Below are 10,676 nucleotides of genomic sequence, written 5' to 3'. Positions count from 1 at the left end.
GCAGAAGCTTCCTCAGCCTGACAAAGGGTGTTTGTACCTGAAAGCTTGCAAGGAAGAGTTTTTTCAACTATTTTAGTTGGTCTAATAAAAGATATCAGATTTACTCAAAGAATCTTGTTTGCCTATGTCCTTAGACCAACACAGTTACATCCAATACCTTTGTTCAACCTAGACACATGAGGACTGCATCTGCTGCCTTTCAGAATGCTAGTGCTTGCAGGGTCTGGGAAAGAGTGAAAATTTTGTCATTTTGATATTTTGTCAGTTTGGGAAGTGCTGAGATACTGTGGTGATAAGAGCCTTATTGCACCTGGATGGATAGATATAAATTGTCATTATTTGACTGAAAACACACACAGTGATATGAGAATTGTCATGCTGGTTTCAAGGTGGGGTGTTTGTTCAGTATGTACAACTGAACTCCAACCAGCCTATTTTCACTTGTTGTGCATAGTCTTTTTCTTGGGGTGGAGGGGGCACCTTTCCTGAGATGGAAGATCCTTACATTTTAATTCATTACATTTTTTTTCTGTCATTTGGCCCCTTTGTCTTTCAGACACAGCAAACCCACCTCCTTCCAAATTTGAGGGCAGGAGTAAGTGAGTGAGTGTGTAGACAGAGATTAGCTGGTGATCGCTTACATCTGTGAAGAGTGTTTTCTTGTGGTGAGAGATGCGGGAAGGCCTAATTACACTTTCTGGTAGTATATAATCTATGTGGATATAACACACAGAGTGAGTGAGGAGAAAAACAAGATTTTGTCCTTTTTCAGAGGCCCATGAATAATTTTTTTGAACCAGTTGGCTCATCTGCAGCTATAATAGTCTCTTCCAGATTTTGTTTTAAACCCATTTAATCTAAAATCCCATGAGACTCTACACTGCATTCATTTTTTGATTGTAGAGGCAAAACAATTGTGCATATTTGCACTATTTTTAGAGTCTGACTCCACAGAGGGGGAAGAAAACATCCAGCTCCCCCTCTGGATTTTGCTGAGGGATTTTGTGGAGAGTTTGTGAGTGCTGGCAGTCAGGAGTTTAGAGCTCAAAATGCAGGCTTAGCTGGGAGCTGCTGCTACAGACTAAACTAAAAGGGCCTCTGCTCTGATTTTTTTTTTTTTTTTGGTTCTGTTTTTGCAAGCTTCTTCATCTTTATTGTTACATGGCTTAGTTTTCAGGGTCCTTCAGCACTGCTTGTGTCAGGGAGGTCACTCACATTCCCCAGTGTTTCAGTGCCTCTTTCTACGTGATTTTGGGGCACCTGTACATGCAGTTCCAGCGCATGAAAGAGCAAAAAACGTGGCGTGTACATACGCCCTGGCTTTGCAAAGACTGTTTCTGGTGAATGGGACTGTTGTGAGGGGAATATTTGACCTGTCCAGATGCAGTTTAACGGTGTTTTTCCCTGTTGGCTGTAACTTATTATCCATGTGTTCCTTGCCACCGGACAACAGCGTCTCTGTGCCTCTTCTCCTGACTCTTGCTCTAGGTGTCTTAAGCCTCAGCTTTGCCCTTTCTCCTCTATTCTTACCCGTACCCTGCCCTTCTTTCCCAAACCCTCTTCTCTTTTCATTCTTTCATCTTGGCTTTTCTCTCCCTTCACATCAGGGAGACACAGATGCTCTGTGCACTTGGTCACAGGGCTCAGTCACTAGGCACTACCTGTAGATGATTCAGAGGTAGCAAGTTGGGCATGCTGTCTCCCATGACAACAGAGATCTATTTACTGCTGCAAATGTGTCCAGAGGCCCCAGTTCAGACTGGGGGGCTCTGCTGTGCACAAGAAGAGAATCCCCGCCACCAAAACCCACATGATTTCACCACTGTTTCTGATGCCTTCCTTTTTCCTCTCCTTTTCCATTATTGATTCTTCCCTCACTGAGACTCATCTAACATTCAACTGCCAACTCCTCCAAGTATGTCCTCCATCTCCCTTTATAACACCATGCTACCTCTGTTCATGCAGCCTGAACTCAAAGTGTCGTGAGTTTCACGAGACAGGATTTTGGAAACATCTATAGGATATGGTAATTTCAAGGACCTGAAGATTTAACAGTGACATATAGGTCCCTGATTTTAAACACTCAGAAACACAGCTCTAAGCGCTCAGATCAGGGTGTGATAGCATGTGTAGCTGCTGCCCCAGAAGGAGCTGTGAGAAGGAACTCTGATCTTTTCCAGATCCATTTTCTTATTTCTCTGGCTGACAGGGATAACTATAGGCTCCTGCTACTTCACACACCCTGGGTAGCAGCAGGGATTATTGGACAAGCAGTCTCTGCTCTGTCCCTTGCATCCTAGAGTAGCAACCCAAGCAGTAGCCTCTTAGCTAAGCGGGGAGGGCACTACATCCTCCTAACCTGTTTGCATAGCCAAGTGCAGGCCATGTCTCCCAGGGACAAGTGGTCCCAAAGGTGGTGAGACAAACTGTACCACAGACAGTAACCTTTAATTTGGAGCATTGTGTGTCACAGCAGTGCAGAGCTGCACGCCTCCTCTCTTACTAGTAAAAGAAGCAGTATCCCTGGAAAACAAAGCCGTATTTTTATCTCGCATTTTCTTTGCAGATGAACTGAACTCTCCCTATAGAAAGCATTGAGCCTGACCTACTTAGTAACAAGAGGTGATTGACTCCCTCTAGTTACTGACCTTTTTCAGGAGCACCTTCCATTTATGCCTGGGTGTCTGGCTGAATGTAAAAATTTACCTATCTATCTTCAGATTGTAGCAGCACAGGATGGATGTGAATTAATATAAGTTTATCCTCATTAGTCTTCCTAGCCTATTGCAGCCAGCTAATGTTGTATTGCAGGGGGAGCCATTATATTGTGTGGTTTCCCTGATTTCTGTAGCAGCGACATAAGAAGCTTTTAGAACAAGCAGATGAAAGGCTGGATGTTCTTTCTCATGCAGTTGCATTTGTGATTATAAGAATTCATAGGTGTGAGGAGAGAATTTAGAATTTCTGGGAATACAGTGCAAATGCAAAACTAAAGCTGGCAGGGTTGAAGAGAATCTGCAAAAGGTCTCTACAGCTTGGTCCCCAGAATATAAATGGATGAAAAGGAACCCAGGAAGCAGTTTAGAGAACAATTCAGGGAGAAAAGAATATCTTGTAGCAGAAAACTTCTCAGTCGGCCCTTTTGGTTAGTGGGGCATCTTGATAGGGAAATCCCTATTTTTCTGTTCTGATTTTTTTTTTTTAATTTTTTTTATTAATTATGTACTAGTACAGGTTTCTCTTGCTTTATGTGGGCTGGGTATAAGCAAGTATGCTCTTATACAATGACCCTTTTATACCCAAAATGTGTTATATGCAAGGTAAATTCACTCAAGCGATTGGCAGCAGGTACATCTGTGGGCGGAAGGGAAAGGGTGATGGGCGGGGAGACAGATTGAGGCCCCAGTGGTGAGGGAGTGGGGCACAGGCAGGGGCTGGGGTGAGTGGGGCCTCGATCTGCCCCCCTGCCCCCACCAGTGGTGAGGGAGGGAGTGGGGCTGGGGTAGAGGCAGGCGCTACACAGCCAGGGCAGGGGCATGGGATGGGGGGTGCAGTTCCTGCCGCTACGGGCTGTCAGTGTGGGCTGGGGCCTCCACACCCTCCCTCACCACTGGCAGGGGGGCAGATCGAGGCTACACCCACCCCAGCCCCTGGGGCAGGGCTTTTCCTGGTGGGGAGGTTGGGTCGCGCTGTGCTTGGACCAGGCAGCGGAAGCACTGGGATGGGGGTCAGGGGGCTACGGCGAATTTTGGGGTGGCTGCAGCCCCCTCCCAGCACCAGCGCCGCCCTCCCCAGCTGTTGGGCGCAGGGTGGGGGGTGTGGCTCCTACTGCTATGGGCTGCCACTGGGGCTGGGGGTCACACTGGGTTCTTCCCTGCGGGGGCTGGGCCAGGCTGTGCTGTGCTGGGAGAGGGGTTACAGGGGGGGGCTGCAGCCATCCCAGAATTCACTGTAGCCCCCCTTCCCCCCCTCCCAGCACTGCCACTGCCTGCCCCAAGTGCAGCACAGCTCAAACCCCACCCCCACACCACCCCCACTGGGAAGAGCCCAGCATGGCCCCCAGCCCAAAGTGGCAGCCCATAGCAGCAGGAGCTGCGCCCCTGCCCCAACCCCACTCCCTCCCTCACCACTGGTGGGGGGGCAGATCAAGGCCCCACTCACCCCAGCCCCTAGGGTTCGGGTCTTCCCGGTGGCAGGGCTGAGCCATGCTGCACTTGGAGTGGGCGGCAGTGCCACTGGTAGCAGGGTTGTTGCGGGGCTACAGTGAATTTTGGGGTAGTTGCAGCCCTCACCCATAATCCCCCTCCCAACAACACCAGCACCCACCCTGAGTGCAGCCCAGCCCGGCCCAGCCCCCTGCCAGGAGGAGCCCAGCAGATTTACCTTTGAACATATCCCAGTTTGTTACCTGGTAAAGTGGGTTCCCTTTGTGTGAATTCAGGTTATGCACAGTTTTTTAGGAATGCATGTACAGCATAAAGCAAGACTACCTGTATAAGAATAATATTAATCATGTACATCCAGTATGCTGATCCATTATAAATAGAATTGGACATCTTTTTTTCCCCCCATTGGTGTTACTTCTGAGCATGTTTACATAAACATTTGGGATGTAATTCTGTATATAGTCAACTTGTTATTCAACTGCTTAGTTCAGTGACGTCAAAACAGAAATGTAGTTTTCCTATTGGTGGCTTTTGAGTAGAGGCGATGAAGAGTTCTCTTTCTGAAGAACACAGAGAATGATTAAAATGAAAAAGCTGTAATAAAAAGATGACAGAAAATAGAGGAATACATGTTTTTTTAAAAAAAGTTAAAATATTCCCAGACAACCATGCTATTTGCAGCAGCCTTTCACTGAGTGTACGATTGATGGATTGATGATTTATTGCTTCATAGCCCGTTGAGTACATCTGCTGTTTATGGAAGTTTCATTTTTATTGAATGGTTCAGCATATACATTTGTTTTACAACCCCTGCCAAGTACATTCATAATGTATTATTGATGGATTGTGCTTATTTATAGCAGACATGGTTAGCAGGATGGCAATTTGAAAGTATTGCTGGAGTTATGTTCAGATTTCTAGGTTAGTGTTTTACCATGATGCTCAATACCTCATGAAAATATTACAAATATACTGAGATGGGACAAGTGATGTATGAAAGTGCAATGTTCTCTAAATTTATCATGCTTGGCTTTTTTTTAGCTCCAAACTAGAACTTAAATAGGAGTGAAAGACAACAAAGAGCTGTTCTCTTTAAAATTTGAGAGATGGTTTTTTTTAGTCTTTTTTAAAATAATGTTTTTTTTCTTTATTACATAGAAATTTTTTGTACTTTTAATGCAGCTTCTTCAGAAATAAGGTGAAAAGTCAAGCAGTCCTGTGTTAGAAATCCCATAATTAGGGTTGCTTATGTAGCTTTACTGTGATCCATTTAACGTATGCATTGTAACAGAATCAGCCAAGGTCATACAGAGTCGGTGGCATGCCGGCTTTCCTGGGCTCTCCCATCTCATGCTGTAAACACAAAGGTACCCTCTTTCTCCTTACAGCCCTGCTTGTAGCCAGCAACCTTTTCAGTCTGAGAGCCAGAATCGCCTGGCTCAGGTCAGAGGATCGGCAGGCGCTACGACCCACTTGCTGCCTCCACTCCTCCCCACTGCAGCATAGGAAAAGCCCCTGTTACCAGATACCACCAAAGCCCCATGTCCATGGGCCCAGTCTGGCTTGCAGGCCAAAGGTTACTAACCGCCCCTCCGGCTCTGATTCATTCACTGTGTGCTGAATAAGGCAGGGGTCTTTTGCCGCAAATTGGTACGAATAGTGTGTGGTCATGGAAAGGCCATATCCTATCTCAGGAATCAGAACGGGCCAGATCCAAGTGCTGGCCAGGCCTCGGACCCAAAGTGGGTCATTCTAGCCAGCTACTGGAAAAATGTTGCTAACCCCTGTCCTAACTCATATGCCCAAGGGGGCTCAACCAGGAGTGTGCAGCCTTGATTTGGATGTGGAATTGGAAGTGGAATTGGCTCACTTTGCAGTATTGGCATTCTCTTAATAGAGAGAAACATATCTCAAACCTAAGAAGCATCTCTCTGATGAGGCTTGAATCCTCTTCCTCTTCCATGTAGTTACTAGAGTTCTTCAAAGAACTGGATAAAAGCTTTTTTTTCTTTTTAACACAAGCAAAAAACTCCTTTGGTTTTTTTCTTCCCACACTCTCTGAGGTGGTTGCTGAAACTTCTAAAAAGATTTAACCTGCTACAGAGAGAAAGTATTAAAAATGCCAGACAAAAGCATGAGTTTGGCAAGTTTAAAAATTGATTGAAAACGGTGTTTACAATGGAAATTATCGGGCAGCTGTCTGTAGGCATCTTCAGATGGAGTATGTAATTTAGAGGAAGCTTCCTTTGTGTTTTGTTGTTTGTATGTGATTTTACAAACAACGTAAGAACATCTTTATATTCTGTCCAATCGATTATGTTCTTTTATAGTTGTATTGGGTTTGGGTTTGTTTAAGAGTTGAATGAGATGGAGCTAGTCTTTTTTTTTCATTGTAACGGCATACATATGAAGTGACATTCTGCTTTGCACAGCAGGAGAGGGGTCAGTTCTCCAAAGGCACTGAAAACTCTTAGAATGGTTAAAAACTTGCTTCAAAGAGCAGGTTCTTAGTACTTCAATTTCATTTTTGTTTGTAGGAAAAAATCTCTCACCCCTCCTACAGTCAACAGATCTTTTTCTCCAAATGTTTTCTTTATGCGTGGTTACCACTAGGCTTCCCTGACAGCAGTAACCTTTTCTTGTCACACTTGTCAACCTTTCCGCAATGCAGACTTGTATTCCTCACTCAGGGTTTTAGTAATAAATATATCTAGATAAGCGAATGTCACATTGACGGGAATTGGTCTTCAAATATCAGGCTCAAAGGAAGGCTTTTTTTTTTTTTGCCTCTGCATATTTCTGGGAGAAGTTTCTTTGTCACATGGAACATGTAGCCAGCAGTTCAAAAGAGGAACAGCTCTGGCAGAAGACAAGGTGGCTTTCTTTCAAAAGTAGAGTATTACTCTTCAGGGGAGGTGTGATGTTAGCAATTGTCATAAATTTTAATGGAGAAGACCCATTGGGTTATTGGTTTCCCTTGCTGCCAGTGCAGTTTTGCTGCCTGCTATATATTTGTTAGTACTTTCTCCAGTGTTTTGCCCTTGCAAGACTTGTTCACAAGCTAACAGATCAAGCTGTTAGTGTGCAATTGTAGAAAGAGCTCTCCAAGTGCTATCTGTAGATCAGGGTGGGCAAAATGCAGCCCGTGGGCCACATGCATTTTATCTGGCCTACGGGGCCCCTAAAAAATTTAGAAAATTAATATTTATCTGCTCCTGGCTGTCTGTCATGCAGCCCTCGATGGCTTGCCAAAACTCAGTAAGTGGCCCTGCTCCCAAAATAATTGCCCACCCCTGCTGTAGATGCACAAGGAAGGGTGTCCCAAGATACCCTTTTCTCCCTTGTGGCTGGCCTCCACAAAATACACTTCTGCAGTCCTCCACATTGCTGTGAGCATAGGCACTGCTCCCTCTTAGGACTCAGAAGGAGACAAGTCTCCCCACAGTTGGTGGGAGAAGCCTAGCCTTTTTTGGGGGGGAGGAGGGTATTCCACATTATTTTCCCAGAAATTACAGCCCCTAAGTCTCAACATGGGGAAAATGTTTTGATGTAGAAGGCTCTTTAATCTACTGGATAAAGCTCTGGGGCAGAAGCTAGGCAACTTCAGGCTTGAAAATAAAGCACAACATTTTAAGCAAGAATCACTGGACTTCACTCACATTAGTAAATTCCATAAAAATATATGGGCTGCTTATGTGACTAAGTTAATTCTATGCATAATTTTTTGTGAGAACAGTGCCTGCATGTGTTGTAAGCTTTTTATCTTGTAAAATATATTTTTATGGGGGGAGCTAAATAGTCAGCTGTAGTCTCTCGGTTGTTGCAAATATCCTTTGGATAACAGAGAACCAAGCACAGACGGTGGAGGGGAAAATCAACTTTAATTTCAGTTTCAAGCTTCTTCATTAGGATAATAAAAGGGAAATGAAGTATATTTTTAAAAGAATGGACAATATCATAGCACCTTCCTGGCAAGATGTACTTCTTGCCTTGGCTTCTTTGTTAAAATGCTTTTGGAAAGGATACACCAAATGGCTATGATATGGGAAGTGTTCATTCCTGGAGCCAGTAACAAGTGAATTGGCCAAGATGGCCCACCTGGCTGAAAAAAATTCATCATAGCAAATGAAGGGAGAGGGGGGAAGAACCTAAAATGTCCTGTCTAAGGGAATATCTGTCAATTTATTGAGTGAGGGAGGTATGTGTTGGTGAGTTGGGGATGCTGTATTTTCTCATGAACAGCCCCCCAAGTAAATATACACCCTTGATTTTTGGAAGGCAGAATGGAGGAAAAAAAGATGTTTCGGGCATCATGGCTGACTGTGTGACACATGGAGTAAGTCTTTCTGGGAACATAGAGTATCCAGAAAGTATAGCATCAAGGAGTTCCTGATGCCAGCTGCCTCCCCCAGACTGTCTCCTGAGATGCTATGCTTCCTGGACACCGTATGCAGGAGGACTTACTCTGTGCCCCAGAATGTTAAGGGTCTAGATGTGTGGTTCTCAACTTTTTTAGACTTAAGACACCCCTTGAAAAATGCCAGCTCTTCATTTGCATAGCTTTAGCTTACAGAAAAATAATAGAGCAGTTCTTTGTTGCAGGTAATTCAGACCAGGCCCATGGACTTCTGTATGAAATCTCTGGGTTTATCTTGTGAATCGTGTGTAAAACTAACAGTGCTAACATTGTGTGACACCCTTGAAAGGATCTTATGGCACCGTGGTAGGCCCTAGTAGTAAGACTGTTAGTTGTTTTCTGTAAATAATTCTTAATGTAACTCCTGGAAATAAAGTGCTGTTTCTACATCACAAGCCACCTCGTGCTGCTTCAGACACAAGCTACAGTGCTCAGCCAATAGCTATGGCTGTGAGAGGGTTAACACAGGAGTCTGTCATCTTGGCATCTGCATGGCATGCACAGTGCCTCCAGGCTTGCTTCTTTTCCAGCAAAGAAAAAAGCTACCCCACTTAAGACACTTGAGTTTTGGGGGGCTGATTTTGGGGGGAAAGATGCATGTTGTTTGTGAGAAAATATGGTATGTATTGTTCCCAAACTGCAGGAAAACTTTGTAAGTGTCTGAGTGTAGCCAAGAAAACAATGAAGCCAGGAAAAAGGGAGTATAATGTCTTTGTTTGTCAGGGATGGAAAGCACAATAGGAAGGCAGGCCAAGATATTAAAAAAATTGTACTTGAGGGCAAGTTCCTAAAGAAATCTGACCTGATTTCGGAAAGCAACAAGCACCCTTGGCCCTAATTGAAATCAGCAGCAGTTCAAGAGATTTGGCTGTTCTGAAAAAAAGACGATACTCAGTGATTTGTTAAAATCAGTCCCTGTTCTCATATGTAGTTAGTGCAGCCAGGATTAGGACCTTGTTACTCCTCAAACAAATTGCTGACCAAACAAGTAATTGAAAATCCACTTCTTTGGAACTTTGGGGTTTTGATTGAACAGGGCTGTTCAGTAACAGTATTACAGGGGGGAAAAGCCATCTGAGCAATTTAAAACTACACCAGATAGAAGGTTTTTCATATTTTTCTCCTCAACAATGTTGACTTCTTCAATCACTTTAATAATCCCTCCCTTTCCTGTTTCCACGCATGCCTCTTTGCTCAGCTCAGTCTGTGCTCCTCTGTACTAAGCCAGAGCAGTTCCAGCCCAACCTGTACCTCCCCCAACCTAGGGGTATTGCAGCATCTTGACTGGGGTGATTTAAGTCTGGGATAATCCTGTCTTAAGCAGGGGCCTGGACTAGATGACCTTATGAGGTCCCTTCCAGCCCTACTTTCCTATTATCTTAAAACTTAGTGGTTTAGCATAGAGTATAGACTTGTGCAATGTAGAGGTTGTCTCCTTTAAGGAACTCTTTCTATGCAACTCACAGGCTTTAAAAGGATTCCTTATCTTTTTGACTATTTTTTACAGCAGACAGCATTATGCATAACAAAAGCTCATGAAATGTTAGGTGCAGGGAATGCTTTGGGGGCGGGGGTGGGGGGGCAGATAACACTGCTTTAAAGGGTAGACAAGTTTAAACTGGAAATGTAGACATGCTTCTTAGCTCTTTAGCATAATCTGAAATACAAACAAAATGCTAGATGAGCTATTTAACAGTGCAACAGTGTTTTAGTACCTTTTTCATTTGCTTCAACAATAAATGAGTATTATTCAGCGTTATCTTGTTTGACCTCATCCTTTCTCATGAGCTGAGATTTTGTGTACTTTGCATAATTCTCTATTCATTTGTCTTAGAGGTGATACTACCAACCCAGCCTTATTATACTGAAATTTCCTTATGTTTCCCATTATAAAATTCTGCTTTTTAGTTCCTTTTCACTTTGCTGAACTTTGAACTTTTGAGCTAAAATGTTCTGTGCTTGATGTGTGCCTTAGGTCCATTTATTTAATGAATTAATTTTAGCCTAAACAGCTTGGCCATTTCAGAGAATGAGACAAAGGGAAATCATTTTTCTTGTGTTAAATTCTCAAGGCCTTCTCTTTGAAATGCTAT

Source organism: Gavialis gangeticus, unplaced genomic scaffold (assembly GCF_001723915.1).
Source record: "Gavialis gangeticus isolate Ggan-Ray unplaced genomic scaffold, GavGan_comp1, whole genome shotgun sequence".
NCBI lineage: Eukaryota > Metazoa > Chordata > Crocodylia > Gavialidae > Gavialis > Gavialis gangeticus.
This window is presented reverse-complemented; position numbering follows the sequence as displayed.